This window comes from Marmota marmota, unplaced genomic scaffold, assembly GCF_001458135.2.
Source record: "Marmota marmota marmota unplaced genomic scaffold, marMar, whole genome shotgun sequence".
In the NCBI taxonomy this organism is placed as follows: domain Eukaryota; kingdom Metazoa; phylum Chordata; class Mammalia; order Rodentia; family Sciuridae; genus Marmota; species Marmota marmota.
In genome coordinates this window covers 51,267,018-51,293,942 of record NW_026000037.1, presented here as the reverse complement: position 1 = coordinate 51,293,942, position 26,925 = coordinate 51,267,018, and positions in this window count along the sequence as shown.

Below are 26,925 nucleotides of genomic sequence, written 5' to 3'. Positions count from 1 at the left end.
AATCATGTGTTCACTAACATTTAATAATAGATACATTATAAAAATTTTACATGATGCCTTTATGCCTTTTTTCCCTAATAAAATGTTATGAAGGGAGTTTGAAGACTTTTGTACCCAAAAGTAACATCATGAACCTCTTCCTATTTTGCCAGAGATTAAAATGGTTTTGTAGGGCTGGAGTTGTGACTCAGTGGTAGAGCACTGGCCTAGCGCATGTGAGCCCCTGGGTTGGATCCTCAGCACCACATAAAAATAAATAAATAAAACAAAGGTATTGTGTCCAACTATAACTAAAAAATAAATATTAAAAAATTGTTTTGTAGGTTTCACATCCATGTTCTTGTATGTTAATTAGATATGCATCCATCCATAAATGTTACTTTGTTCTATTGCTTTAAATTTACCTAAATGCCAAATTTCTGCTACTTGCTTTTTAATTTATTATTGTGCTTACAAGATACATGTTCATGTATGTAGAATTGGTTCACTTATTTCAATTTTTAAATAGGTTTATCACTGTGGATATGAATGTCACACAGTTCATGAATGCATTACCAAAAAGAAAATAAGTCTACCTATAAAGTAATTTAGTGGATGAAGGAGGACAATTCATTTCTTTCTGAATTGTAATGCTTTACTTTTGATACTTAAAAGAAATCCTTGCTGTACAAAACAGGGTTTTAGGATTCTATATAAGAGTGGATTACAGGAAGCCATCTTGAGCCTTACTTGAACTTGGCAACCTTTGAGCCATTAGGCAGGAAAGCCAGGCCTGGGGAACTCCTAGGACGAATTCACTGGTTCAAGAATGCCCAGTCAGGTTGGCACCCTGTTCTAGCTCACCGCTGGCATTCAAGCACAGCTGCAGAGATGGGAGTGACCCGCTAAGAATTAAACAGCTTGATTACCAGCACCCATATCCTGCTTTTCCCTAAGAAGCTCCCACCCCTCCCTTTTGATCTGTACTGCTCTAAATAAAGCAAGTGGGGGCTCCTTGTTTTGTTAGAAGCTGTACCCCTCTGATTGGCTTAACCTGTCACTTCCCCAGCTCTTTAATCTGTATTTCATGGTTATTATTTCATGGTTCTACTTTCATAGCTTTATTTCAAAGCCAGCTCATCCCTCTGATCGGTACCCATTTTCCTCGCCCACGTAAGATGTGACAGATAGTGGATGACAATAAGTCTTGCTAGTAATTCACACCCCTCTGTGGAAGAATTCACCCTTTGGAAATTGTGGTAAGTATGCATAGGGAGAGACTACACGATGCTGGTCATGGCTGAGGAGAAAGGAAGGAAGGGAGCTTCTGCCATGTTCAACAAACTTGAGACCACGGGTGCCAATGAAGATGTTGGTCCAGAAACTTTTAAAGTTATGATCCACACACAATTAATATAAAGACAATGCATTGACATGGTAGATGGTAAAGACCTGGCAATGTATCATGTCAATGACTCACAGATACTTAAAGAGCCTGAAGTGGGAATTAATGTGATATGCTCTGATGGTTCTGCCACCTCAGGGCATTGATTTCTGGGTTACAACTGCTGTGATATGTGGTACCAATCCAAGCACTTACAGGTTCTCTGTGTCTTTATTTCAATCTTTCTACCTATCCGGTTTAAAGACTGTTAAACTCCATTTAAAAAGTAAACACAACTATGAATTTAAAATGTTACAGTGCTACCCAGTGTCTAAAGAAGGCAAAGACTGTTGACTCAAGGTCACTAATATCCATTTACCAGGGATCAAGTGTGGACTATTGCATATTGAGGCATTATTTAACAGGAAGCAAGAACTGGCAGCATTGATGCCATTATCACTGACCTCTCTTCTCAGGGAGTATAATATTTCAATACACCTGTTCTCTAGGTCAGTCCTATGTATAGGCAAAGTAAACATTCACCTTTCAAACATATTTCAAGGAACATGAGGCAAAGACAGTCTTACAGAAATATCTTTCCCACCAACCTACCACAGAATCAGAAATTTCCATTATTTGGAATTAATTTCTTTGACTTGAGACAATTTATCTAGAAAAATCTTCAATGGGAGATAAATATTACTAAAGTAAATAACACATAAAAAATTTTGTTATTTATTAAGACCTGGTGGAAATTTGTTCCTAAGTATTGCTAGTGAGTAATTTAGCGATATGATGGGGGAAGTTCACTGCCATGTTTTATGATCAGTGACAGGAAGAAATGTCTACATTGTAAAAAGAATAGATAAGGAGAAGGAGCACCCAATAGTGAATGCTTTGAAGGCTGAGGAGAGAAGACACTGAGAGTTGAGAAAATGCCATCAGAGATTAACTCATGTATGTATATGTGTGTGTGTGTGTGTGAGAGAGAGAGTGTGTATGTGTGTGTGTGTGTATGAGAGAGAGAGAGAGAGAGAGAGAGAGAGAGAGAGAGAGATGGGTGGGGGGAGAGATGTGGACATGAAAAAGATCTACCTACTTGGTGATCCTTCCCATGACTTAACTTTCTGTGAAAAAACTGAATTTCGTTCCACCTTATTAATTTAAAAACTAAAGAAAAAAATTTACTTAACACTTCCAAACATATACTATGAGCTTATTCTCTTAATACTGTATAAAAATATATTTTTTATTCCTTGTGTTTTTGTTTTATTTATTTTTTATTTTATGCTTTGTGGAAACTGAAGCAAATATTCATACACACTTAAAATGCTGATACAACAGAATCTCTCTTTGGTTGGTAGAATTTTGTTTGCACAAATTATGCTTCAGGTGAACACTGAGCACTTTTGTATTTGAGTAGGAATTAATTCAAAGTATTTGCCTCATAAACAATACAGCTACCTATTTGTTTGCAATAACGCTTGGAAATTGGCTTGAACCAGCCACTTTTATATAAGTGACAGTCAACATTGTAATAATTCTAATAAGCAAGGCCACTTTCTACATGCCTCTGTGTAATGAAAGGAAGCCTAAAGGATTAAGACCAGTTCCCCGCAAAGAACCACTTCAATGGCCAATGTTACCTGAATACTTACCAAAATCCAACCACTGGGAGGCAGTATTTTGTAGTAATTAAATCTTAAATTTTGACGTGGACTTGACAAAGGCTGAGTTTAATGTGACAGTGACGTAGTTAACCTCTTTAAGGTTTATTCTCCTCATCTTGAAAAACAGGGAAAGATCCATTAGTATTTCATTCTGTTGTGAGGATTAAATGAGATAATGTAATGTTGAGAGCTTACATATGCCTGGTATCATAAAACCCAATAAATAAATGTTTATGTGCAAATACATGATATATGGATCTATTCCAACCTACTGATTCTTTTCCTCCTCCTAACCTCAGCTAACCTTAAAAACTCATGTCTTAAAATGATTGTCATTGGTTGAGATGTAGAAAAAGTAAATTACCATTAGAAGACTCTTTGGCATTAAGCCATAGTACCTTCCAGCAATGCTTCACCTGAGCATCTTGTTTCTCTTTTCCTCTAATTACAGCGGCAGCATCAGGGAAATAAGGTATCTTTTCATCTAATGCTAGAAATAGACTCAAACCTAGATGATTCAGAACTTTAAGGAAAGGAGATCAAAGCTATTCATCTGGGGTTCCTATATCTCCAAGCCAGGTACCAGAAACAAATCAGAACCTTCTAAGATCCCTTAGACTTTTCTCTGTGTACCCCAACTCACAATCATTAACTGGGGACCCACTAACAGTCTTTTCCTAGGGTTTCTCGATAGCTTCAGGATTTCCCTTTCCCTGGTGCCCTCTGTTATCTCATACCACCATGTTTTCTTCAACAACATTTGGACTAGCCACTAATACTTTGTCCTTTATCTTATTGGTAAAAAAATCATGATGCTAGATATGATTAAGTTCCAGAAATATTACTTTAAAGCAACTTTATGCTACCAGAGTAGTCTCTCATCTTTGTATGCATATCCTTGAGTTTATCCTCTGTTAAAAATTATTTAAGGTAGCAAATACATTTTTCACTGAAGAATTTCAGTAAATATATTATGTCTACAGAGTTACACAGAAAAGTCTATTATTAACATAGCGTTAACATTCAGAGACCACACAGTAGTTCATAGTTCTTGAGACATGGAGAATTTTCAATGAATGCTACTGTCCCTGGCTTATGTAGGACCATTATTGTGGAATCAACAATTGATTCTGTATCCAATGTATTCAGTGATCTCAATTTCACTGCTTATATCTAGACATGAAGTAGCTGTTTTGATGACTTCATTCACGAATTATTTTTACAATTTTCATCAACCATTGACTCTAAAAATAAAGTAGTCTATAGACTCTTTGGTATCTAGACAAGTTTAAACTACATCTTTATCATCCTCTAAAGAGAAATTAATGACAGTTCAAAATTGATGTTTATGGAAAAATACTTTCTCATCCTTTAGAGTTTTGAAACCCTTACAGTTTAATATATGGTAAAACTATAGAGTCATAAAAATGCCATTGGTTGTCAGGTTCTTTCTAAGATCAATCTTGTGGCAGATTCATCTAGAAATGTAAGTCAACATTTTGTATGTCCTGCAATGCTTTCACTTGCAGATGAAGGGTTCCTGATTTTGCCCTCAACATTTCTGGGCAGACATTCAAAGGCAGAGTTGTGGTCTGTTAAGAGGCACAGCTGTACCCTGCAGGTAGAATGAAAAGGTCCTAGATGAGGTCTTGAATGTGTGTCCTTACATGGTTCACACTGCAACCTAATGTGCAGTCACAGACCACCCCACCTGAGATAATAAATGAGAAATTCTCAGGGCTGTTGAGCACTTTGCAAAATTTCACAGTGGATCAGCACAAACTTAGTTAGCACAGGTGTTCATGTAATTGTGATTCATTGGAAAAATTCTCAGTGCTCAATAGCCCTGGTACTCTTTTCTCTCCTAGGTGGTGGTTGAGGGTGAGTATATTGTTGGGAAATGTGCCATGATGTTGGGCTCTACTGGTGCTTGGCTAAAGGGAACCAGCCTGATTAAAAAAAAAAAAAAAAAAAAAAAAACAGCTAAATGTGTCCAATTCTTTTGGTCCATTTACTTAAGTCTCAGAAATGGGAGGATGACATATATTCAATAGCTCAAAAAATAGAAACCAACTATAACATTAAAAAATCTCTATGATACTAGATAAGATACTAGATGATACTAGATAGAATATTTTTTAACTGAGGTTATTTAAAAATCATTATATCCCCAAACAATGAAAAGGTCTCCCTCCTCACTTTTCTTGCATTGTAGCTGCCATCTTCTGGGAAAGTGTGTGCAGTGCCAGCTCTGCTCATATTTAAGATTGGCCACCATTTGGAATAGGACCCCAAGATAATCATTCTGAGCTAGTAAGATGGCTCACTCTGCAATCAGCCCATGCTATCAGCTTTAGCTTTTTTATTTGCAGAGTGAAACAAAATTACATGATCTAAATCTCTTAGTAATGACACAAAATTTGCATAGCTTTTAATGTAATAAATTAAGTGACTTGTAGTTAAAAAACTGATCATACAGTTAATGAATATTGATTAAGCTTCTACATTATGTTTGACTCTATTGCAAGCAACATTCTGAATCTGAAGGTGAAATAAAACAAAAAAAAATCTGCCTAGTAACTATATATGACTTATACATGACTGCTCTTATCCTTTAATTTTTGAAAAGGATTTCTGCGTGTGTGTGTGTGTGTGGCAGTACTGAGGATCAAACCTATAGCCTCATACAGACTAGCAAAGCTCTCTTTTTTTTTTGGAGGGGGGGGGTTATTCTCTCTCTTTTAATCCAATCCCATCTTCTGGAATCTTCCAGAAAAGACTCAAAATTTCCTGTCAGTTGAATGTATATTTTCTGCTATGGATCTTACCCCCTATATCTTTAGGGGAAGTCATTTCAAATAGATTGTGAGGTGAATAAGAAATAAATATTTATGTCATTCCATCAATCTGACAGAAGTATACCTAATTTTAAAATGCATTAGTCCAAAAAAAATAGATAAAAATTCCACAGTCCATTCCTCTGCCTCCTTTAATTTAATGAACTAAAAACTCACAGGGGCAAGAAACATGAGTTTCTTGGTTCTTTAACTTTTTTTTTATTGGTTGTTCAAAACATTACAAAGCTCATGACATATCATCTTTCTACATTTGATTCAAGTGGGTTATGAATTCCCATTTTTACCCCAAATACAAATTGCAGAATCACATTGGTTACACATCCACATTTTAGCAAAGCTCTCTTCCACTTGGCTATCCCAAACCCTCTGTAATTCTTTTTTGAAAACACCAAATTAAAAGGATTCCAATTTTTTCTGTCCCTCTCCATTTGAAATTGCTTTAAATTATATTCCCAGTAATTAACTGGTATGCCTTTTGCTGCTTCTGTTATCACTGTGTGAATGAAAAAGTATCTGTCTTCACAATATACAGTTTATAGAATTTTCCCTTAAGGAAAATAATCAAATGGATCAGATTTTAGTATTCCCTTTAAATTTTTACCATTTTTTCAAGCACTTGACATAAATCTATGATTATTTGATTGGATTTACAGATTTTTCCCAACTCCTTTGTAAGGAAAGAGTAAAAATATTCTCCCCAAAATTATTTCAACTATTGAAATAAAGATAGAGACCTAAGCACAGATGGAAAAAAAAAACTCTCAGTAGTTATTATTCTATCTCAAACCTACAACCTACCTGGCACATTGTGTATGTGTGGTAGTACTGGGGATCAAACCTATAGCCTCATGCATACCAGAAAATTATGTGACTGGTTCTCATTGTTTCCCCATAATTATGCAGACCTTCTGAAAAAAAAATGGGTGTTTCTTTTTGGTTTTCAAATAGAGAAACAAAGTATTATTACTGTCAAGAATATTTAGTTCTTCATCAACTCCCTATTGCTACTTCATAGTGCCAACTGAGACACTCCATTAAAGTAGATATATTATTAGTGGCAGACACAATAGCCTCGCATCCACCTACTGTCTCTTATCCTTTTGGTCTGTGGTGGATTAGGATGCCACTAAGATTCCACCTGCCTGAACTAGAAACAGGCTTTATGATCTTGAGGTCTCCTTACCCCTTCCTGGCTCACCAGCTTCTATTAGGCCCAACTAGGTTAGGGAAACCCTTCCAAATGAGAGAAAGCATCTATTCTGAGATATAATAAGTTTCATGAAACATCAAAAGCAAGAAGTAATCCAAAGAAGAAAAGATCCCAGAAAAAGACAATTACCATGGAAGACAAATATTTAAATTGTGTTTCTGGAATATTCTATGATGGATTTTTGATCCTTATCAGAACTTGGTTTTGAGAGAACAGAGGTGGGCACCAGACAAGGGCACAGCAGCTGCCCACTGGCAGAAGTCCTCTCTCAGTATGCTGCTCTTGCTGCTGTGATGTGAGTGTCTAACAGGTGAAAAGTCAGACAGAAGGAGGCACTTAGTTCAAGGTTAGGCAATGACATAGAGTCTCAGGTGAAAATACTAATTCTTTTTGACAGGTATACACTGAAAATCTTCAGTATAGAAATTGTGAATACAGAGCTGGGGTTGTAGCTCAGTGGTAGAGCCTTGCACGTGTGAAGCCCTGGGTTTGATCCTCAGCATCACATAAAAAATAAATAAATCAAAATAAACATATTGTGTACATCTACAACTAAAAAATGTTTAAAAAAAGAAGAAGAAATTATGGATACATTAGGGTATCCATACATTAGGTAAAAGCATTTCATTTTCCATACATGTTTATTAAATGATGTTATCTAAAACTTGACTTTTGTCAGATTGAATTATATGGACTCTAAGTAACATGTAATGTCTGAGATCAAATCAAACAGCAAATTCATGAACTGAAGACCTTTTATTATGAAAAATCAGTTTTTCTTGTAAAAACAATGACTTTTACCAAATATCTAAGCCTCTGAAAATATTTGGTGCAACCACAGAAAACTACTGAGAATTACAATACTAATTATATTCAAAGAGCACCTTCGATCATTTACGTTTATTATTGGCATACAAAAATAAATATTTTTAGATTTGTGACCAATACTGTAAGCAGACTTGTATTAATTTGTTCAGTTTAATTTACAAATGGCAGATTAGCTGACATGCCATCTTTAGTAATACTATCTCTACCATTTCATCCTTGAAGCTATGTTCCAGATGATTTTCAGGCCTGAAAACAAAATGTCAATATAACTTCTTTTTAAGTTTACTTGAGATTCATCTCTCTTTCTCTCTCTCTGTCTCTCTCTGTCTCTCTGTCTCTGTCTCTCTGTCTCTCTGTCTGTCTCTCTCTCTCTCTCTACACACACACACACACACACACACACACGGTGATGACTGCAAATCTTTGTGGTAGTTCTGCTATTCTAAATGTCATTGTATGATTCACAAACTATTTGGCACTTCACATTCTTAAGATCTGTCTCCGGAACACTGCAACCGTTTTCTGATGTTATTTCTTCCCTCTGAATTTATATAACTATGCAATTGCTGTCTACAGTTCTTATATTAAGATGCAGTGAGTTTTGCACTGGCCACTAAAAGAATATTTAAGTCATCTTTACAGGAAAATGTGAATGGATTCTTCTTCGTTTTTTTCCCCTCCCTGAACTGTGCTTGTTTTGGACAACACTAAGATCAGTGGTGAATTTTGCTTTTTTAAGTCTATAGAGGGAATGTCTGAAGAGTTCACATCATTCTTTCTTTTTCCCCTCTCCTACAGAGACTATTTAAAACAAAATGAACTTTCTTGGGCCTGGAATGCTTTTGGTATATTCTTCTTTAAGGCCATAGAATGGACCACATTGTCCCCTGAGTTCTCCAAACCTCTGACTCCCTAATTCATGGCCAGACTATCAGAGAGTAAACTCTACACCCATTTTGAGGAGGGAAATATTACAGGGTGGCCTCTTTTTTAATCAGATATTATTGAAACTGAATTAAGTTTCTTATATAAGGCAGAGATGAATTTCTGTGGAGACTCCTTTTGGGCAGTGGGAATCCTCCTCCATCAGATTCAAATGTTTTCCAGATCTACTGGTAGTAATTGACATAATTCATTTTAATGAGGTAGAAGTATTTGAAGAGCTTTCAGTGAAAAACATGTGGAGCCGCTCTATAAATTCCTAGGCTTTTAGAACCCTCTCAGTCTCCAGTTTCTGCATTTGCTGCATCCAGTAAACTGATAAACAAAAATGATTTACTATAAAATAGTTATAAGTAAAGAAATGTCCTCTGAGGATACAATAATTGTTTTCATTTTCCTTTCCCCAGTGCCAGTGGTATAATAAAATGCTAATAGATGCAAATTATGCATGATCTTTAATGCATACTAAACAGAGACCATTTAAAAACCAGGTACCTTTTGTTGGCGAGTAAGCAGTGGGATATTGTTTCCTTTAAAAGATCTCAGACCAACTGGGAAGGTTCCTTTCTGGATGGTCTGTAGGCACAGGCCTACCTCCACACTGCTGCAGTTGCAGATTCCTAAGGAGTGGAGCCACAACCAAGCAGGAGAAAAGGCAAATGTTTTTGTTTTTTTTTTTTTTTTTTTTGACTCCAAAAGATTCCATAGGAAATCTTGAAAGGAAAAACAAATATCTCTGCAACAGAATAGCCACTTTAATGGAAAGAAGAGAAAAATTTAAATATATGAAAAATCAATGAGATAATAATTAAATTGTGGGCACACCATACAGCAGCCAGGACATTTCATGCAATTGGACATGGAGCCTAGGAACCGAAGTCCTCAGTAGTTAAAAGGGAGCAAAGAACAGCCATCATCCTGAAGCTAATTTCATGATGAGACACCAAAAAACACATACCTGCTACAGTATAGCAGGATATTTATAGGAGGTTAAAGATACAAATTAAAGTCCAGGAGCCTATACATTCCTGATTACCCAGCATTCTTAAATCAGTCCTCCCCAGCCTCACACCTGGGGTCTCAGCTGCGGCAGAGCTGTCATTTACGCTATCCATGGCCCACGATTGATGACAGTCATTCGCTGATGAAGCTGTATACATCATTTCTGTCCGAGCTGCACTGGCCAGATGGACCCTGACCATCCATCGCCTGTCAGGGACGCATCTGTTCACACTGCTGCTAGGGGTACTAACAAGTCATTGGCTTTCCAAAAGGACAGTGTCAGCTGGATAGGGCACAACATAAAAACTGGAGTTGTTGAGGTTTCCTTTTCTTTTTTTTTTTCTTATAAAGAAACAGAATTTCCCCCTCTTAAAAGGAGATACATTGCATTAACTTTTTTAAAAAGAATAGAATAGTATCCAAAAGATAAAGACACTTTATCAACTTGATATTGATAAGAGATTGATGTTACTCCCTAAATTTGTTGTTGATGGTATTTTAACAAAATATGAACCATTCAAGACTAATATTAAAATATTTATGCAGATCTGGGAGTTCTATTATAAATATTTGTGTCTATAATAAAAAATCAGGGTGTTTGTTTTTATCATTTTTTTCTGAATCTAGGTTAACTTTATAATACTTTTTTGTAATATACAAAAACTATCACTCTGGACAAACTAAAAAATAATTCAAAGGACATTTTGTAATAATTTTTTAATTATCAGCAATAGAAATCAAGATTGTAAAGGTCATATTTTCATTTAATTTACCACATTCGAAAAAATCTACTAAGGAAAGGCGTGGTTTTATCAGCAAATTGAAGTAGCACCTAGGATTTAATTAGTCCTCATGTTAGGCACCATTTTAGCAATTTCCTTACATTAATTCATTTACTCTTTACATCTCTAAGAGGTAGAATTTTATTATTCCTATTTTTCTAATTAGAAAACTGAAGATGAAAGAGTGAAAAAAACACAGAAATAGTGTTAATGGCAGCGCTAGGATTTCAGCCAATTATAGGTCTGATACCAAAGTCCTCATGTTAATTTCTTTAAGATTTTAGTTTCTAAAAATGATCTTCAAATATGCATGTAAACAATCATTACTATTCAGTATATACATATTTAAAAATATTCTTACTTGATAAAAGGAAATATTTCACTTTGGAAAAATTTAATGAGAAATTTCAAATCAAACAATTGGACAATTAACTGTTTTCTTTTTTTAATTGAAGTGTAGAACTTAAATTTCAAAATATGCTTTGCTATTTATAGACATACTTTAAAATTTTTATACAGATCCCACAAATGTTCTAAAATGTATTAATGCATATAATTTACTCAAAATGATATCCAAGAAATCAGAACGTGTAGAATGAACAATCTTCAACAGGTTAGCAAAGTGGAGGCAAATGTTGGAATAAATGTCAACAGGAATGGATGTCCGTGGAGATCCTTTGAATGCACTTGGTATATCAGTATGTGCATGACCCAAAGAAAATCTCCCCAGCTCTTTATTGCCTCTGATTCCTCATTAAGAAAAGGAGAAACAAATACAACATTTTTTTCACAAATAGAAGTTTTGTTTTACAGATATAAGTGGAAAGTTACTGTAAGAAAAGAATGTAATGTTTTTAAATGGAAAACTGATGAAAAGGCCATTTTCAAGGTCATAAAGGAGGCATGTCTGTATTGGCAATGTGAGACACATTTTTGAAAACTATGAGTGACTATAAACTTCATTTTGGCTGTCTGCTTTGGCAGTAGCAGGAGATCTGCAGGGAAAATTTTCCCTAATTCTCCATTTTGGCTTCATAAATTGGCAAATCACATGGATTTTCTTAATATAATGGCCTTAAATTTCAATTAATGTACTTTGCTCTTTTTTTCTGACAATATTTATTACTGTAGAAATATGGTAAAACACTGAAACAAGACTAAATTTCTTACTACATTTTCTATTATTTCAAGAGAAAAGGAAATACATATTTTATAAAGAAAGTGTCCACAGATATTTATAGTAAGTTAATATATGCTGATTGCATGCTTAGTTCCTCCTGCATTCAGATGTGAATGATCCAGATCTAAAGGAATACATGATGCATAAGAAGAGAAAGGAATATACAAATAACTACAAATAGGCTAGAAAAATTAGGATGAGATTGCTTCCAGGTGGGAGAGGGAGAAGAAGAAGAAGGAGAAGGAGAAGGAGAAGGAGAAGGAGAAGGAGAAGGAGAAGGAGAAGGAGAAGGAGAAGGAGAAGGAGAAGGAGAAGGAGAAGGAGAAGGAGAAGGAGAAGGAGAAGGAGAAGGAGAAGGAGAAGGAGAAGGAGAAGGAGAAGGAGAAGGAGAAGGAGAAGGAGAAGGAGAAGGAGAAGGAGAAGAAGAAGAAGAAGAAGAAGAAGAAGAAGAAGAAGAAGAAGAAGAAGCAGCAGCCCTATGCAGGAGGTAGTATGTGAAATTAGCCATGACAGATTTGCTTAGGAACTTTCCTTTTAGACAAAAAGTGTAAGGAACAGTTGCAACAAAAAATGATCCAAAGTCAGAAGAGTAAATAGTAAGTGGACTAATTTGTATGGACAGTTATGTGTTACCTGTAATAGATGTTTGTTAACATTTCCTAAGTGTGTGAATGGAGGAATGAATAAGTAAATGAGTGAAAATGAATTAAAATAGCAGAGGGTCTTATGTATGAGTTAGACAATAAAAGTCCACCAGGAAAGCCAAAAGTCCTATAATGATAGGCAGAATCAGGCCTTTCTCAGAGATGTCCATTTTCTTATCCTGGCACCAGTGAATTTATGAAGGCAAACGAACTTTACAGATGTGCTTCAGGGTGGGGACCTGGAGATTGGTAGATGATTTTAGATTATCTAATTGAATGAGTTCTTTAAAAAGGACATTTCATCTCCATGATCAGAGGGATATATCTAGAGGACAGATGAGAAGTGATTGAAACTTTTGGCACTGCAGATGCAGAAAAAGTGCCAGAAGCCAAGAATGCAAGTCTCTAGAAGCTGGAAAACACAGAAAGGAATTCTCACTCAGAACCTCCAGAAAGGAATGCAGCCCTGACACCAACTACTTTTTACCCCTGCATGACCCTTGTCAGACTTCTGACCTATGGAACTGTACGGTAATGAAAGTGTGTTGTTTTAAGCCACTAAATTTGTGGTAATTTGTTAAGGCACTGATAGAAAACAAATGCAGCTATTCCGTGGTCTTCTTTTTTTTTTAAACATTTCACAGTTATGGGTCCACTGGGGTGTCTCTAAGCATCATGTTGCCATCTAAAATTTTAAGGCTGAAAATGCATTTCTAAAATTTAGTTCCAAGTCCTAGAAAGAAAAGGGTTCATTATTAAAATTTATAAGTAAATTGAATGTTGTGATTATATTAGGCAGTATTCTAAAATAACTGTGCTTTTTTTTTTTTTAATTTTCACTACTTCTCAAGTAGTGAAATGAATACTGGTGGTTTTCAGTTTTGGTGAAAACATAGTTTGATCAGTTTTGCAGTTTTGCAATGTATTTTGCTTTTAATTAACTAGATTTCTTAAGTAATAAAAGAAATTTGATAAATAAATCAGTAAAATTATTAAGTCAGATATTGTGGAATTTTGTCTAAATTTTCTCTGTACTCCACAGTGCCTAGCATAGCTCTTTGCCCATAGTACAATTTTAATGATTGTTTGATCTTAATGGTAAATTCTATAAAGATAGTCTGAAAAAGAGACCCATGTTTCATTACTCATTCATCTAAAATAAATGGCTATTCAGTGTGCCAGGCTTCTATTTGAGTTTGGCTGACTTAATGTGTACTAAATTTTATTTGTGATGTATACTGAATGAACTAAGTAGAAGGTCACAGATTTATCTTGTGAGTTAGTCAGTATATATGGTCATTCCAAAGAGTCAGAATTTAGGAAATGTTTGCATTTTATTGAAAACTTTCTCTAAAACTTAGAAAAACTTGAACTGCCAAACACTAAAACAAAATCCTGCATTCAAGTTACTTTTCACCTGTAAACATGTATTATATTGAGTAGGGAGGTGAGGACAATAAAAGGTTGCATCTTTAATTCCACCTTTACTTGATGGCAACATTGCATCCAGAAATCCTGCCTCTGAGCTTTTTGGCCAGTGGTCTAGTCACATCCATGCAGAGCCCCACTGTTCTCAAATCTCCCATTGGCCCATTTGTTGTTTATACTGGGTTCTGTTTGCTGTACTTTCTTTTCACTCCCTAGTTTGTTCCGAAGGAATTTCTTTTTAAACTCAGTATAACATAGGACCCAATTCCACTGCCCAATTATCTGCCTCTTCACCTCTGAATTGCCACACAGCTGCTCAGAGGAAGAACAGAAGATCAAGTCGGCTGTGCAAGGTACTGTGCCTTGAGACGCTGGATCTGGTGGCAAAGCTTCCCTGCTGCTCCAACTGCCCAGCATGAGCCCTGTGGGTTAGTGTGAGGGTCCATGCAGACCAGGGCAGGCCTCAGGTTAATCCAACATGGACAGGCGAACTCCAAACCAATCACCAATGGCAAATTCAAAAAATTAAGCTAACCACATTTCCTTTTGCTCTTTGACCACAAATTTGAAAACCCTGGGTTGGGCATTGATTTTACTTAGCCTTGCTGGTGATGGGAATGGGATGGGGAGGTCGTCTTTTATTTGTATTTGCTTCACTTAAAAAAAAAACAAAACAAAACAAAAAAAAACAACTATGTCAGAAAGTGTCAGTAGGTTCTTTAAATCCAATTGTGACTGGACACAAATATTGTGAACCTGTTGTCTTATGGCACATTAATCCTAACTCTGTTCTGTACTCCACTGGAACTTGCTAATTTCCATTTCTCACTTTTCACATCCCTGCGATTAATACAAAAACAAACCAAAAAAAATTTTTTTTCAGCTGGAATAAGGAACTTCCATGACATTCCGTCATCCAATTTTTGTACCTGACACAGAATTCTATTTCACCTAATTCATGTGCCCTTCATCTTGCTGACACTCACCTCACAAAATGTAGAGGCAAGGGGATCTGAAATTTTTTTTTCATTTCCTAGTATATTCACCATGTTACCTGCACAAGACACATAGGCTATCTTTGACAATTATTGCTTAAGTGTAAAAATGCATGTAATATCCAGAAAATGGGTGTAATATCCAGCTAATTTATTCATTTCGCAAATTAGTTTTACTCAACTGGACTTTAGAGATACAGACATGAATGGTGCATGTCCTCAAGGAGTTTCAACCCACTAATATAGATTTTGAATTAAAAGCATTCGCTATATGCACCTGTTTTAAGAGCTGTGAGCGCCCAGACTGAGAGCACCTGACTCTACACTGGTCTGTGGGATAAATGTAAAGCACATCAATTGGATGGACAATCAGCAAAGGTTCTTTTTGGTCAGTGAATGTATTTTTGCTTCCTTCTATGATGTCTCACAAATTGATTTTTAATATTTTGTATCTCATGTTTAAAGACCCTGGTGAGATGGTACCATAGGTTTTACTTTTCTTGCTATACTTTTTTTGTCTAATCTAAGAAGTGAAGCTCTGGCCTCAGACTGCCTTATTGCAAATCCTACCTCTACCACCCACTGGCCATTTGAACTCTGGCAACTTGTTAAACATCTCTGTGTCTTTGTTTCTGTTTTCAGCAAAGTAGAGTAATAACTTTGTCTACCCCACAGGATTGTGGGTGGCTTAAAAGAGATAGTGTAAAGTGCTTGGCCTAAAATAAATATTAATTTTTCTCCTTAATAGTACTTTTATTAATATTACATAATTTCCTACCTTCCCCAGAGAATGATATAATAAATGCTTAGTGACCAAAAAGCCTCTTTGAGATGATAGGGGCACCCTCTGCTTTTGTTCTCGTGTAGGCGTGAGACTAGCACAATGCCCTTCACACATGCTGCTCTGGGCTATTTGAGGAGAAGGCACAGAGGGATTCTGCAGTCTCCTGAACCTGCGATTCCCAAACAGAAGCTAATCACATGGTTTCTTTGAACTGGGAATATTCTCTACACTGTATTAACTCCTTCTGACCAAAAGAAATGAGACAAAAGGCATATTCATGAAGGAAGAAGAAACAGAATACCTGAAGCAATGTATAGTAAGACAAATAATTTTAAATTAGAAGCATCTATATTTATGTCTGGGCTCCATTGTTTAGAAATTTTTTGGCAAGGTACAAAAATCATCCAGTCCTTGTGTACTCATCTGTAAAAGTAGGCATTATAACCTGCTTCTAAGGAGATAGCAAGGATCAAAACAAATGATGCATGCCAAAACAGCAGAGCATGATACTTAAGTGCCTGGCTCTGGGCTCTGACTGTCTGGATTAACTCTCAGCTCTGTCACTTAATGGCTGTGGACATGTTAAATGTATCCCTATGTGTCTCAGTTTTCTTATCTATGACATGATGATGGTGATAATAATAGAGTTGCTATAGGGATGAAATAGGATAATAAATGTTACAGTGTTTAAAACAATTTCTGTTATAGAATAGGGCCAAAATATGTTTGATGCTTTTTTTAAAAGCAATCTAGCATACTACAGGTATTTTGTTTTCATAATCCCACTTGACTACATCTTTTTTTTTTTATCCTTGAGTAACAAATGAAAACCTTAGAGAATAAAATTTGTCATCCTTGACTCTTTAGTCTACTGAGTTTACTGAAAGGCCAATAGTTGGTATCCTAATTTAGTTACCAAGGCCAAAGTAACCACTAATATTTATATTTTATTTTGAACTATGTTCCCATTTTGGTTTTGGTTCAAGAAATGTTATGAAATCCAGGATTATAGCTCTTTTAAAGGAAAAAAACCATACTATTAAAATAATCCAACACCCAAAATGAGATGTATGTCATAAAATAAAAGAAAATTGTCACATGAGGAGATTGGTATCTGCCCACAGTCCTCTGAGAAGAAAACCAGAGACATTTACCTGCTTTCATTCCAGCAAACAAATATTGCCACAGAGAGATTTTGTTTTGTTTGTTTGTTTTCCTTTCACCAACTATTATGGGAAATTACTTATTTCCTTTCTCTGATCATCTCAAAAATTAATAAGCAGAAGACTGGAGGCTTTGAAATCTTCAAATATTATAGCTGAAAGGGATCAGACATAGATAGCCCTACCCTACATTGTGTAAATGAGGTGAATTTACTTTGCCTAATTTGATTTTTCATTCATTCATTGATTCAAAACCAAAAAAATCATTGACCACTGTCTTAAGTTAGTATTCTCCAGAATGTATATGGTATGTGTATATACACATGTGTGTCTTTATGCTGTGTGTGTGTGTGTGTGTGTGTGTGTGTGTGTGTGAGTACCTGGGCACAAGGAAATTTATTGTAAAAGTCTGGCCCACCTGATTACAGAGGCTGACAAGCCCAAGACCTGCAGTGTGAGCATGCAAGCTAGTGGCTCAGGAGATAAAATGGTGTGGTTCCAGTCTGAAGATCAGCTGGCTCAAGACCAAGGGAGACCTAATGTTTCAGTTCAAGATAGAAAAAATTAATGTCACAGTTTAAAGGCAGTTAGAGAGGAGGAATTCTCTCCTATTTGGGGGAGTGGCCAGGTTTTGTATTCACACAGTCTTTCAACTAATTGGGTAAAACCTCCATGCTGGGGTGTCCATCAGCTTTACTCAGTCTCTTACAGATTCATATGTTAATAATATCCAAAAAAATCCTCATAGAAATACCCAGAATACTGTACTGCCAAATATATGAGCACCCTGTAGCCCATGACATTAACCATCATAGCCACCTAACTTAAGTTTCAGGATATCTGTTCTAGGTCTTGAAGGTAGAGACAATTGTGTTCAAAAGACCAAAAGTCTAGTAGAAAAAAAAAAGTTGAGAGTTGAGAGAATGAAATGGTATGTCAGTCAACATATCACACACCCCATAGTCTGATATTTGGACCAAGGGAGATGGTTCTGTCCTAGAGTAACCAAAAATAATTTTCTCTATTCTCATCCTATCTTATGCCTCACTCTCATCCTATCTTAGAGCACTTAGGAGGGAATACCAGTGTTTATGGAAAAGAACAGTGAATTCTCTTTTTAGAGGGGGGAAGGAGAGGCACACAAGTCTAGGACTTTGGTCATGCTGGGCTCTCTAGACAAATAAATGTGAAAGCTTCTTAGACAAGTCTAATTTTGGTTCTTTCTCATCTTCTTTCTTCAACTTGAACTTTGTTTGGTGGATCTTGACCTCTTTCAGGTCCTCAGGGACTTAGAAGAATGACCTCTCCACACAGGTAAGCGCCAGAGGACACTTCCAGGCCTAATTTCTTCAGATAGTCCACTATGTCCCATCATAGATAATCCAGTAATCACATATATCATAAGACATAATGAATTGTATTAACCCCCACTCAGGGTAATATGCCTATTCATACTTTAATCCTGTACTTTGGGTTTAGAATGCGTAAGTGCTATGGGAGGCACCTTAATCAGGGGATTGGGAGGTTGACACATTTTGAGTAGGTGACAGTTCATGCCACTTGAGTCTATTCTACCAATGTGTGAGGTTGGCATTCAATGGGCAAGGCTTTGACTTTGAGAACTGAAAGAAGAGCAACACATTTGTTAAGCCTCTGATATGTTCTCAAAGTCGGCTAGATGCTTCAAACACATTATTGCATTTAATCATAATTTTAAAATGCTACAAAATATATACCATTTTCCAGATAAAGAAATTGAGACTCAGAGATATTAAATAACATATTCAAGGTCACACAGGATGGAGAATTAGAAGCCAGAAAACAAATGAATAAGTTGCAATGATTAACAATTTAAAAACATATTATTATAAAGAAAATAATCATGTATTAGGCAAAACTCCTAAGCTTCCTTTCAATTCAGGAGGTTAGCTAAAACAGGAGTGGAGACAGTTTATCCCAGTGGGGAAAAGAAATTGATGCTACCAACAAAAAAATATATAGGATTATATCCTATATATTTCTGACTCAAATATTGTTTATTGTACCTTGCTATATAAGATCATTGAGCATCAGAATGTCCAATATTCATCTCTTTTCTCATATTTTACAATTGTAGAAAAATCACCCCTTAAATTGATTTTCTATTTATAAAACTTAAGTCTAAAAGTCATTAGAGGGACAATGAATGAAATTTGAGTAGTGTATAAAATAATAATATTACATCACTGTTAATTTCCTGATTTTTATAATGTACTATATGCATAGTTAATGGACTATTTTTAATCCTTTTAACTTTTTATTTTGAAATAATCCTAGACTCAGGGAAAAGTTACAAAAACAATACCTTTTTAAAATATATATGTAGCACATAATTCCTATATATCTTTCAACTAGTTTTCCCTAATTATAACATTTTTATCTCACTATAAAAGATTCTACCTGCTCCAAAAGATTAATACAGATACAATACTATTAAGTAGCATACAGGCTTTAATCATATTTTACCAATTGTGATATTTAAGTCCCATTTTCAGTCCAGAATACACTCCAAGATCCCATGTTCACTAAGTAATCCAGTCTCCATATCTGTGGGCTCTAGTTTCTCATGATGTCCTGGCCAGCTATTCTGCAGACTGCCCCTAAACAGAGATTGTCAAGTTTCTCATGGTTAAAGTTAATGCACTTTTGGTGAGGATAATACAGGAGTGCACCCTTCCCAGTTTTCCATATGAAGAGTTGAATTCTATCAGTATTAATCAATGCAGGAGATATATTAATTTTGATGGATTAGCTAAGGGGATGTCTGTTAGCTTTCTGCAAGGAAAGATTTTATTTATATCTTAAATATAGATTATAAGTATAAACATTAAATAAATATATAAAATATGACTATAAATTTTATTTATATCTCCAAGGAAAAGATTTTATTTGTAACTTAAACTCAATTTTAACATTACTGTCCATTAGGCTACCAAGTCTGGCCCAACTTCCTGACACCAAACCTAATGAGCTGATCAAACTGCCATCCCCATAAAACTGACCTCACTTCAGACACTAGTGGCATTTTAGAAATTATCCTTAGTTTGAACAGAGCCCAGGAATTATCACCCCAAAACATGGCACCCTGGCATTCCAATTATTTAAATTAAAAGAACCTCCTGCAGATGTTGTTAAGAGGCTTTGCTCTGACATCATGTCTTCTTAAAGTCTGAACCCACCATGGAAGAAAAAAATTATTTCTGGTCCCTTTTCTCAGTTTTCATGTAGCAAAATTCATGTCACAGTAACAAAGATTGAAGTCTGTCAATATTCTCAGGTAGACTTTCCTCACATACCATTGTCCACTATTTTGATCCTATTAAATATTCCAAAGAGAATCATTAACAACCCATTATCTGTTGTGTGGGTTCAACATATTGTTCAAAAAAGGGGATATAAGCTTCTGAATCAGGTTGGGCTAGTGGATAATCAAACCACATGATTGCCTCCATGCATGTAATAATTTTGTCATTTCTCTTATTGAATCTGTCTTTTGGTAATTCATCCCAGCAAAACTTCAGAAGGAGGAAAGGAAACTCCCCTCTGCCCCTACATTTCAGACCAGCAAACCAGAAACTCGGAGCTCCCTAAGCCTACTTTTAAGTTCAATAATTTGTTAGGAAATCTCACAGAACACACTGAAAGCTATTATATTTACAGTTCATCATAGGCATAGGATACATGTTAGATCTAACCTGATGTAGTGAAGCATAGGGTAAGTCTTAGGAGAGTTTTAAACACAATCCTCCTGCTCCAGGAAAGAACACATTGCCCTCCCAGCACTGAAATGTGTAAGAGTTAAGAGTACTGCCAACCAGGAAGCTCCCTGGAACCTCATGGTCCAGAGTTTTTACTGGAGTTTCACAATGTAGACATGATAGAATCTTTGAACTCCATTTCCAGCCTCCTTCTTCCCTCCACTCCTCACATTTATTAGTCTTTCTGGGTATTCAGTTCCCATCCTGAGTCATCTCCTTAGCAAAAACAATCTAGGAGGATACCATGAGTCATGTAATTAATAAATAAATAAATACATTAGGCGTCTCATGGCTCACCATGAATACCAAGGACATTCCTGTTGGTCAAGAAATTCCAAGAAATAGAGGTTATCTCCAAGGAACCAGGGTTAAAGGGAAGACCTTTCTTTATATTGAGTCAAAATCCTTTATACTTTTTGTTTCCTTTGGTTATTGAGTATCTTGTGGGGAGATATTTGGAGACCATAGTCTCAAAAAAAAAAAAAAATCCTGTTCCTCATCATTCTTTTGCCACTAATTTATTTAGCATCAGCAACTTACTTTTAAAACATTAAAAAGAAACAATGTACATATATTTTAGGAAGACAGGAAGAGAGAATTAAAAAGAAAATATGCTAACCTTTGGGAAATATAGATAAAGGGCCCATAAAAATTCTGTATATTATTCTTAGAGATTTTATGTAAAACTGAAGTTGTATAAAAATGTCTTAAAAATAAAACCTTAAAAATAAATCAATTTTTATATCAATTATGTGTTTTAATGGTATCATTTGTGGGCTTGAAACAAGAAATATGTATGACTTCAAAGATGAATCTTTCAATTATGAGTAATGTTAATAGGTTGTCAGATTCCTCTCAAATTATTACAGTATTTATAATTCCTAATTCTCAAGTAAAAACACAGAGCAGTCTGTAGAAGACGGGAATTGTTGGATAGTATCTGCATTCTTGCTTCTGAAAATAGACATAAAGTGGGCTTAGGCATTTGACCTGTCTATTAAGTATTCTCTTTAATTAAATTGTCTTAGGGTCTACTCAGGGAACTTATGAAGTAACTCCAGAGAATAGTGAATTGTTTCAGCCCAGGGTTTTTAGAAAAAGCTTAACTAATGCTTATTAAAAGCTTGTTTAAAATTATTTTAATCAAACTAAAATAAAATTGTGGAGAGTCTATTATCATAATTAATAGGTCTGTGGAAATGTAAAAAGGATAATGGTAAAGTGTTAATTTCAATTATAACTGTGTATTTGTGAAGAAAAAACTCTCAAATAATAAAATATGTTTTTGTAATAGACTAAAATTTGAGACAAATGCCTTGTAGGAAAATAAAAATGGATATGGAAAATATGTAGTTCAAAATCAGCAATTCAGCATTAATTTATAAATTTGCTTTGTAGTATTAGGATTTGTACTGAGAAAATTGTTTTGCCCACACTTAAACACTAGTTTGTTATAACCACAACTGCATTATTTTCCCTGCATCACTAAATTGCTTCATGAAAGAAGGTGTCATCTTTTGAGTAGTTTGGGCCACATTTCCACTAGCAGCAGCCAAGTCTCTCTGGGTATTCAGTTCCCATCCTGAGTCATCTCCTTAGCAAAAACAATCTAGGAGGATACGCTGCCAGTTCATTGGGACCATTCCAAGAGTCAGAGTTTGCCAATGTGCTGGGAGAGGTCCAGCCACTCTTTGGATGTAGAATGGCCTTACCTGGAAGAGCGCTGGCAGTCGGAATGGAGCAATTCCCTGAGCTGAGCTCAACAGCCTATAGACATGGGTCAAGAGTCCCATACTGGCTAAGTAAGGCTCAGGTGACTTCAGAGTAGGTTGCTGGGGGGAATTCAGCAGACCACTGAGATAAATCCACTAGAAACCATCTGACAATAAATTAAGGGAAAATTCAATGGCAATACTCCAAAAGCTATAAAAAGCAATCCATTAGAAATTAGAAACATTGCATAGATTTGTAAGGGGAATTCTTGGCAGTCTGGTGAGCACATTAATATTTTTCTTTTTTTCTTCCTCTTTTTTTCTTTTGCTATTTATTGTAGAAGGACATATCAGAATGCAACAGGAACATTAAGTCGATTTTTAAAATATCAACATGCTGTATTAAACTATGTACATTCACAATGTATCCTAGAATTCTAACACTACACATAACTAAAAGCTAACTACTATAGAAATTTGGATAACATTTTGTATCATGTCTTGTAGTATTGTTAATATGGCTTAAGGTTATGGGGTATGGATATAGGTTGAAATATAATCTAATATTTGAAAAGAAAATTATAAATAAAAACAAAATCAGTTCTTTAACGTGAAAAGAAAGACAAACACCAATTTAGTCTTGAAATTGAGTAATTTTGTTATTTCGGGGAGGGGCAATATTGATTTTCAATTTACTATCAATAAAACATTTTATCACTGCTTTAAAAGACAATTTAGTCATTTGTTTATTTATATCAATTATAGTTGAAATTTCAGAGTTTATACTACAAATAGATATCCATATCTTTCAGAAGTAAAGAGAAAAGAGAAAAATTACAACAAAAATTTTGTTGTAGACTTTACCTTTTTAAAAATTTATTTCAGTCAAGATATGTTGGTTTCTGAATGATGTTGATCTATGGTTTAATCAATTACTGAGTCACTACTATCCATCAGACTAGCATTTTGGTAGTACTGTATAAGAAACTTACAGAAGAGATTAAGACATTATCATACTGTGGTGGAGCTTACTGAAAAACCAGCCTCTACCTCAGAGGAAAGCCTGTCCAAGGAAGGGACATGACCCTTGTCCTTGGAAAGACCCCCAGAGCACTCCTAGGCACATTCCCACCCTGCTAAGTTGTTTATCTACAAATAACAGGAGAGATCTGCTGTGCCAGGTGTCCCTGACTCAGTCAGGCTAGGTGGAGACCCATAGCCATCCCCTAGCAGCCACCAATCAGCATGAGACAGGGGAATACCTGGGATGCCAGCAGATGACCCTCCCAGTAGTTTATGGTGTTGGGAAACCTAGTAGTTTAGCATGAACACCCCCTCTTGGCTTAAACCAATCAGTTCAAATGAATCCTCCTCTTGTAGTAACCAATCACCCCTACCCAATTTGTTCCCGCCAGTGAATGTGCTAATCATGTTTTAGAGTTGTTATTTGATTTTCCTGTGGTATGTGATGATTTGCTAAGAGATGCTATGATGTATGTGGGGGTCCCTGCCTTCTCCAAAGAATGTATAAAACTGCTGCAAACCCTGGGCTCAGGGCCTCTCAGCGTCACCAGTTGCTGTGGGCGCACAGAGGACCAAGCTAGCTTGCAATAAACACCTCTTTGCTGCTTACATCGATCTTGGTCTCTGGTGGTCTTTTGGGGGTCCCGAATTTGACATAACATTACCATCTTAAATATATTCAAATTACTATCTATTTCATACTTGGTCACAGATTTTGAAGTTAAATAAAGGAGGAAACTACATAGTGCCCTAAATCTAAAATGACTAATTATGTATTCTCTAACTAACAGCAGATAATCACAATTCAAATGGCTAAAGTTTAAGGAAAAACTTGTCATTTATAATAAACTTTTAAGAAATCCACAGAAGCATATGATATAGCAAAATACATTTAAATAGGAAAAACATCTTTCATTTTGTTCATAATTTATAATTTTATTATGTTAATATACTGTTTCCTAGAATGCATGGTGAAAAGGGTCTGAGCATTGTAGGACTAAGAAAAGACAAATTTTCTTGCCTATTTGGAATAAAGCCATTTTAAAACCAGCCAGGCGACCTGTATGATCTTTGGTACACAGGACAAGGCCAGATGAGGGAGCTTGCTATTTTCCCTGGTGTGTTTTGGTAGAACACCCTCACATTTCTGGACAAGGACAGGGTACACTATAATTTTGTTGCTTTCAGAAAAACCTGTTTACTAGTTGAAAATTGTGTTATAAGATAATAATAGGTTAAAATTTACAATGCTTGCAAAACATGTATTGATATTTAATCAGGGTGTTGTTTAAACAGCTGATCCTATGAAATTTTGCACAAATATTGAATTTTTCTGGTATCATTCTGGACATATTCAAGGACTCTTCTATATTACTTTTCAAGTAACAGTATCAAAATAGCTTGCAATTCATAATCATTCTGTGCTTAACTTTAAAATGTCAGCACTTGTGTTCTTTTGGAATAACTGCACTGAATCAGAGGTTCTATAAGCCACAAACAGAACATTTCCAGACATTTCCTTTGTTCTTTGTCATTATAGAAGATGAGCATAAACAGGTCATTGTAAATATATGATTTTTAAAGAAAAAAGTGTCAGATTTTCATACAGTGAAATTTATCCTTTGTTTAAATATAATCAGGTTTATTTATTAAAAATAAGAGACTAGTAACATTATCTTAAAGGTCTCTGCTGCTTAACATTACAAGGGTGTGATAGAGATAGAACTTTGAATAGGGAAATTAAGAGTTAATTAAAAGAACAACAAAGTATGTCTGTAATCCTAGCAGCTCAAGAGGCTGAAGCCCAAGGATAGAAAGTTCAAGGCCAGTGTCAGCATTTTAGCAAGGCCCTAAGCAATTTAGCAACACCCTATTTCAAAATAAAAAGTAAAAAGGGCTGGGGATGTGGCTCAGTGGTAGAACACCCCTGGGTTCGATTCCCTAGTACAAAAAAATAATAACAAAATGTCTGCTTAATATTTGTTTAGCACCCTATTCAACATTCTTTTGCATTTTCCAGCTTGATTCTCATATCAACACTGTGAAGTAGCTGGGAGATGCTTTTTACTGCCATAAAAGGAAATAAATGCATACAAAATGATAGATTTGTATAAAGCCATATCATAAAATTTCAAGTCATAGACACTAGAAGTCAGCTCAAGTCCTGTGATTTTAATGCTTAGGTACTTTTGAACATACAAGTTTTCCTACCTAACAATTATTGATTCATGGGCATAATATCTAAATTGAATTTCACAAATAATTTGAGAAACTCTGAGTTTGGAACATAATCACTAGCTAACTTGGTAATATAAGGTCTAGATAAAAATTAAAAACTTGGGGCTGGGACTTTAGCTCAGAGGCAGAGTGCTTGCCTAGTATGTGTGAGGCACTGGGTTCAATCCTCAGAACCGCATAAAAATAAATAAATAAAATAAAGGCATACTGTCCCTTTATAGCTACAAAAATAATTTTGAAAAATTTTAAAAGTATGGATGCAAGCAGTTTAGGCTTGGAATTCTGCCATTTCAAGCTATTTGGCTTTTTGTCCTGTTCATTGTCACAGTCTCCTTATCACAATATGGCTGCTATAGCTCAAGACAGCATCTTTGTTTATTCATGTCCAAATACAAATAAGATACCATCAGAAATATACTTAAAACAAAAACAACTTTTCACTCAGTGGATTCTATCTATATCTCAATGGGCAGAACTGGACATGATCACTCCTAGCTGAAGAACCAGGGAAGTGAGCAAAACATTTTCTAATCTCTGCAGTAGTAGGTAACCAAAGGGAAAGAAATTGGAATGATTGTGGGCTAGCCAGTTTACACTCTCTGCCACACAGGAGGAAGTCAGAAAAGACCCAAAAAACCATCCCTGCCCTCAAGCAAACTCCCATTCTAGTATCAGAGACCAGAAATAATTTCATAAACACCTATAATACCATGTAGAGGTGAGGTGTATTTATCATATAAATGAAGATTGAAGTGTTCCAGGCATTCTGAGAGGGAGCAGCTATAACTCTTCTTGCATGCATTTTTTCCCTCATATTACAACCATTTATTTTATTGGTTAGATTAAGCAGGACCCTTTAAGTAGCAAAGGAGAGCTGACCAAGGAGAAAAGGAATGCATGGGCCTGCTAGGCTAAAGGACAAAGCCAGGGCTGGATCCAGGGGATTGATACAATTTCATCAGGCTCTTTCCCCCTCTCCCTCTCAGCTCTGCTGTTTCTGACCTGACTTTACTTCTAAGAATGTTCCTCTGATATTTTTGCAAAAGTCATTGGCAGCTCTGGATTCATTAGTCCTTTCAACCAACAATCTCAGTCCTGTGGCTACCTTTAGTGAAAGTCCTAGGGATGCCCTGACTTGGTCACATGCCTGTCTATTCTGAGCCAGTCACCCATCACTCTGACCAGTGGTGTGAGGAATGTGATTGGCAAGCCTGAATCACACGGTAAATTTGGCATTAGTGGGTGAGGTTGTGGGGAGACACCAAGGGTGTTGAAGGCTATTGATAAAACACTTCCATGTTAGAAA